Source organism: Ischnura elegans, chromosome 2 (genome assembly GCF_921293095.1).
Source record: "Ischnura elegans chromosome 2, ioIscEleg1.1, whole genome shotgun sequence".
NCBI classification, from domain to species: domain Eukaryota; kingdom Metazoa; phylum Arthropoda; class Insecta; order Odonata; family Coenagrionidae; genus Ischnura; species Ischnura elegans.
The window spans coordinates 46,846,548-46,853,480 of record NC_060247.1 but is presented as its reverse complement, the minus strand read 5'-3'; positions in this window follow the sequence as shown (position 1 = coordinate 46,853,480).

Here is a 6,933-nt window from a genome sequence, read left to right as displayed (position 1 = left end):
TGATCGTAACATTTTTATGTAAAAATATTGTATATCGTTGTTATCATTGTATTTTATATTGTTCATGTTTTCACTTCCATAGCCCTGAGGATGATTTTACATAAATCGAAACGTTGGCTATAACTTGGTTTCATTAGACCTAAACTCCAAGAAACATCATAAAAACTTAATTGAACAAGGTCAAGAATAGAAGAGGAAAAGTAGTAATATACTAATTATCATATAGAAATTACAATCACCAGTGTGGTACAAAGGTGCCATAATAACCATAAGAGCATCGAATATTACACATTTTCCTTTTACTGGAAGCGAATGCAATAGCAAACCATATATGTTCCACGCAAGTCTTGCACACCCAAGATTTATCTTGATCAATGAGTTGGGCACCAAAATATCCAAGATTCTCCCTTTTTATAAAGTCAATAACAGTTTTTCCGTTTTCGTTAAACATGCATTCCCCATAAATGTCAGATCTGACTAGAAATATACCAGCGGTATATCAAATGGTAGCAGTGTTCAGTGCCTATACACCTCTACCATCATTGTAAAACAGATAGTTTTAACGGGTATTCAATCAAATATACAACATAAAAGGTAATTGTTTAAAACTTCAACATCGATTTGAGAATTTTCCCTGAGAGGTGCCGGAATTCCTTTCCAATATTAAGCACTCGATGGCTCAACATCAAAGATTTTATCATTCTACATAATGCATATTTGTATAACATCTACTGATACTGCGTAATCTAAATAATCAATTTTTTGTGTCCAAGAGCGCATGAAATACTGAAATCCCCTAGAGTAAGTGAGTTCACATAACAAGAAAGAAATAAAGAATCCAACTGAACAGAATCTGTTTTAAGGAATTCATAATCTAGGAACGTGAATTACTTTGTCCGATATAAGCATACCATATTCAAGAGAGTACACCTGTGTGTGTTCAAAGCTCGGACTTTAATTTTCGGCTGCAGCGCTGTGCGCACGGCTTGGACTGTTTGTCGCATCCTTTGCCCAGCAGTTCCTTTTACCTTCTCCGGTATTGTCGCATTAGTTTACGAAAATATATCCGGGTTGGAATCCCGCGCAAGGCGAATGATTTTTTTCTGCGGATTTTTAGAATACTCCCATATATCCAATTTCACAAGTTTTTTGCTTGAGATGCATAAATGAATTATGACTTCATTTTCAAGCTTTCGTTTACAGACTTATTTTTACTTTATTACTGCAGTTGCCTCACCCCCAAAGTCTCAGAGAAATAAGAAAAAAATATATTCAAGAGGACAGTCCTGTTTTGACTTATGATAACTGCATCTGCTTTAAGTTCAATTTTAAGTTCAAAAATGGTGTGAAATGTATTTCCAGGCATGTAATTTTTCAAGAATTTTCCCGGACACCCTGTTGCCTGAGGGGGGAGGGATGAGTCGCACCCTCCCTAAGATCCCCCATCCCCTCTCAAAGAATATTCCTAGTCACGCCATTAGGTTTGATTATCCTCCCTCCGTGTCCCTTCTTACACTACACGAAACTCTTTTACCTACACCACCACTGTTTATCTTTAAACCAGAGAGCCTTTACCCCCTGCTACCTTTTTGGCACAATTCCCTGAACAACCCTTCCGTTAACTAAACAAACCTGGAGATCATCAATTTCATCATTCGCAACCGCTATCAGTTGAAATCCAGTTAAAAACTCTTCCATTTTTTCTCTTTCCATATTTACCACCGTGGGTGATTGTCTTTTAATTGAAAATATAAAATATTATTAACACTGCATCATCATCATTAGTCAACAATCCTAAGATTAGTTTGATCCATCCGGTCTCTGTTTTCTTCTGTTCTATAGCCTTTGTATAGTGACGTATTTCTTCTCTTTTAGATCCTTTATAGCCTGTCCAACGCAGCTCATTCGGGGCCGTCTCTTGTCCATCTTCCCTTTCACCTTCTGTCCTTCAACGATAGTTTTCATCCGGCCATAATGCCTAAGAAATAGGCCAATTAAGTCTTCTGCTTAAGGTTTTAAGAAGACTTCTGTTTTATCCCACTCTTCATTGCACTCCCTCGTTACTCACATGGTCGACCCTTTTCGTCTAAACATTACATAGTCTCAGTTAATATTTTTCGCTGTTGTGTGTGATATGTTGTTTTTTTTTCAATTTTAACATATTTAGAGGAGCCATCACTCGTTCAACCGGTCTCTTATACTGGCTGTAAATTGAAATCACAGCATCATAAATATTATAACCTTATTAAGAATCACTTGCACCTCTAATATGAAACTCTCATTTCATTGTCAGCACGGTCACTGAAGTTATATTATTACTACTGACACACAGGTAAATTCTGACAAAGCCCTTCTCTAGATAACCTAAAAAATTATATTCTCACAGGAAAAGTTTTTGACAAGTGCAGTCGGTGTTCGCATGTGTAAAGCTGAGGTCCTTTAGTCCAGGGATTGAAACCAAATACCTATGAAGGTAATATAAAACTTCATTCATTCATTCGACGCCTTAAGCGCAAAGAAAGGGATAAGAACACGTAGGTGGGAATATGGAAGGTAAGAAAGAAAGGAATAGGAACGCATGATAGAAATAGGACGTGGGCAACGGTGATGTGTTAGATGGAAAAAGTCAGAAATAGAGGGTTAAAAAGCGGCCTGACTGGGACTCGAAGTCAGAACCTCCCGGTTGCCGACCGGGTGCTCTACCAGTTGCGCTACCAGGACGCTTAGATTTATCATGATTTCGGCGGGGGTTTAAAAATGTATAAGTAATTTTATCAAATTCACCTTGGGATCCAAACACAAGAAGTGTTGGAAATATTACGAAAAGAGCGCCGTGAACGTGTTTAATAATTTCTGTGGAAACGATAATTATTTAGTCCTCCACGAGTCTGCTCAAGCATACACGAAGCAATTATCTTCACCAGGGTGCCATTAGCTTTCTTTGTGGGGACCATAGTGAAAATATAGTTCTGAAAAGTTCATATTTCGCGAACAGCCACTGCCTTCGTATTATTGAGTTTTGGCTGTACATTGTCGGCTTGATATTACCAGGCCACAGCGCTCCACCTCGTTTGATGGTGGTCATTAGTGACCTTTTTTTTGTGAGCCTTGCTGAGAAAGCATTTAAATATCCCTGGCGTTCGAACAAGAATAATATCGGGGTAAAGCTAATCTCTGCTCACACCACCTGTTTCATCCGCAGCGCAATAATTTTACTTAAAACTACCAGGTCACTCGGCTTTGCCACCAACACCGAGAGAGATTTGCCTCACCACTTTGCCTCTCTCTCGGTGGTCGTGGCTTTGCTCGGGAGAGATAGTACCCGGAGAGGTGGGTAACTTGGAACTTGGAATTCATGGTCACATGGTAGGATTTTATGCACGATGAACAGCAAAAAATATAAAAAATTATTACCGTGTAATAGCTTTTATTCTGCCCCAGAAAATTGATCGCTGAGTGTGTCCGTACGAGTGCAGACTAAAAACGTCTTGTGAAATCATACCCCAGCAAAAAAGTTTGCACCGAGATGAGTAGTATCATTTGAGTTATGTTTCCTTTTGTGCGGGTTAAGAGGTATGCATACCCGTCAGGCAATTAAAGAAGTTGTATGACGTGACGTAACAAACGGTGATGAGAAAACGATATCTAGGACGCTTCGGACACAATTAAAAGTAACAATACAGTAGTATCATGAGATTCAACTGCGTACTAACTTTGGTTGCAATCCGTGCAGCCGTGTGGAAATGCATATCGGATATTTTAGCTGCACACCAATTCAAACCCAGGAAAATATCAATGAGAATGCTCATATAAATGATGGGCAACAACGCTTTCTTGGAAATAGGTAATCTAATAACGAATGATGAGGTGACATTGAGAAACCAAATGAAATCTTTCGCTTTTTCATTTATAATAAAATATGACTGCAGGCTAATCTTATTGCATGCTGCATGGGATACCAAATGGGATACCAAAAGGTATCCCATTTTGTTTTGATAACTAATGGAAAATTTTATTACTCGGTATTTTGTGTTTATAGGATATTGATTCAATATGCTGAAGAGAAATAGAATTGCTCAAAAACGACCAGGCCAGAAGATGCTAGATACCCCTCCACGCATTGCACGAGACAAGGCGACAGGGGTTGCCTTTTGGGGCACGTGAATGTTAAGTTTTATTTTTCCAGGAGAAATTTAGGTCTGTCGGTTGTATTAAAAAGAAAATTCAGGGAAGAGGGCTAGAAATTATTATTATCCAATATTCTGAACCACGTTTCATCTGCCAAAACAGGCATTTCAACTATTTTCTCAAAGGAATCCGCGTTGCAAAAGGAAGATGGGTTGTAGAAAAGGTAGATACAGAATGCCGTTTTTGAACGAACAATTAGAGACTATAACGGCAGCGTTAGAATTCACATTTAGATTCAATGACTTGTAGAGTAATTACTAGCTTCCGTGTACCTAAATGAATGATACCAAATTATCTTATTATTTCTAATAGCATTTTTGTGTGATTTAGGTTTATTGGCAAATTATCTCAATGAGTAGTTGGCAGGTTTTGCATTTGCGTGAATGTGGTAGTTCAATTTTTCATAATGCATAGCGTTTTTTGGAGTGCGTGGTGTGCATGTGCGAATATTATTGCATGCTCCATACTGGTGGATGATCAATCCCTGCCAAAGACCCTAGAGATGGCTTGCAGGGTATAATGTAGATTTGCATTGCACCCGAGGGACGAATTCGCGAAATATTGATAGTAGTGTGAAATGAGTATCGTAACCACGGAAACTGTGAAATTGGACCGAAGCGGTGTTTTCGTAATATTGGCAACAACTCTTGTGATAGGATCCCATGGTAAAATTACTTCTCCCGTGAACACTAAGTTGTTTGGTCTCAACTGTTGGATATAAGGGACCACTGCCGCACCCACGCGGCCACTGAGTGCACAAAATTTGCAGCGAGTCCACACAGATCATCCACGGTTTGGAGGGTCTTCTTAACTATTTTCCCTCAGCTGAGGGCATGTCCTTTCCTCTCCAGACCCATTAACATTGGCCTCAAATTCTACTTAAATCACGGGGAGAAGCTTACATTTCGGATTAACATCTCGTATAATTAGCAATTCAGTGGCACATTTCACCAGCAAGTCACCTTTTCCCTGAGTGTATGGTATCTTTTGCAGCCATTACAGAATATTCTAGCTGTACACAAGGTGTTGTCCCTTGAAAATGCGTCAAGCTTACTAGTAAGGGATTTTTTTATTTTTATAAAATGATCATCATTTTCATGCATTATTTTATAAAAACGTAATTCCATATGCCTTAGTCACAAAGATGTAAGAAAAGCAATAAAGTTTTATGAAAATAGGCATATTTATTACTTTTTTATTTAATAAAATTTCATTTTTACAAAATATGCAAAGTATATAATTGAAAATGCCTATTGTTAAAAAATAGGCACATGCAATTTCTCTCCCCGTTTTGTAAAACAATTGTATTTCCAATGTATCATAACAGGATTTTCAAAGAGCCACTTTTCGCTCTCCTTTACCTGTCGCTGATTATTCAGGGCCGCATGCCACGCGTGCATAAAACGCCTAGCAGCCGTCAAATGCGTTCTCCATCCCTATCTTCCTCGCACCAGAGCTGTGGGAATAGTATTCGGCATGGCATCCCTCCCGCATCGTGAATTGTAGAGAATTGTTCGACTGCGATGTTGCCATTTTAAACCGCCAAGCGGAAGCTACAACTACATCATCTCAGAGAAAAAACCTCCAATTCCAACATGTCCTCGTTCAATATTGTGTCGATATCACATTTAAGACGGAGCTTCACCTCTTCCACGTTACTTAGGAAGTATTTCGAGGTTTTGTCATATTGATTTGATGGAATACACTTCTTCCAGATAAGCTGCTACAAATTTCACAGCATCCTCGAGTATTTTGTATATCCACTAACCTGCAGAAACAACAGCATTCTGCGTAATCTTAGCCATAGTGAACGGCTGATCTACGTATGAACGAACATAAGGGAACAAAAAGTAGCAACTACTCAAAGAGACGGATTAAAATAAATTTATTCCAAGACCATACAACAGCTCAAATTCTCATCATGACGATGACTCCAGTTTATTGCACATCCTATGCAACATCGGTGATGCAAGTCTTATTACCAATATCCCACCCTTAGCTGTTACTTCAATTGGATATCTCACTGTTAGTCCCAAAAGTAAGGTAAGCGTCCCACAAAGAAGGAATGAAGGTAAAAGTCCCACAAAAGGAAGGAAGATAGGGGTTTTAATGAAATTAAAATGTAGCACTACAAAACGTTTTCCATTTCCCACAAAAAGGTTGGATTATAGGGTCATATGTTGACGTCGGCTTTTTGGTTATTCGGCCGCCGCTTTGCTTGCTCTCTTTCTCTGATGGCCCAGCAGCCAACCTGTGGGATGCAAAGTTAAATGAAAGCTTGCTAGTTTTGTTTTTCACTTCGTCATGGTTGCCAACTATGGCTACAAATCTAGTCTAGAAATAATAAGGTAGAGCAGTGAGCGATTTAAAACTAGCATAATTAAATTATTCACCGCGGCATACAACCATAAAGGAGGCAGAAAAATATTTACTTCAGCTAGATTTATTGAAACACAGACATTATTGAAAGTAATATTATAATGCTGGAAATATTTACCTCTGCAAGTAAAATATTTATTGTAAAGAGGATCCACTTGGTGTGAATGTTTTCATCATAATATGCAATCAGTTTGGAAATTGAAATAAAGTGAAGTCGCAGGAAATCCATTTTGCGACAGGGCCTGTACTCCAAGTCTAACATTTGCATCTGAGACGGCAGCTCTAACAAGAAGGATTGCGCTCTCTGGAATTTAATCAAGGAAACGAAGTAATTATTTTATTAACGATATTATCTACATACATATG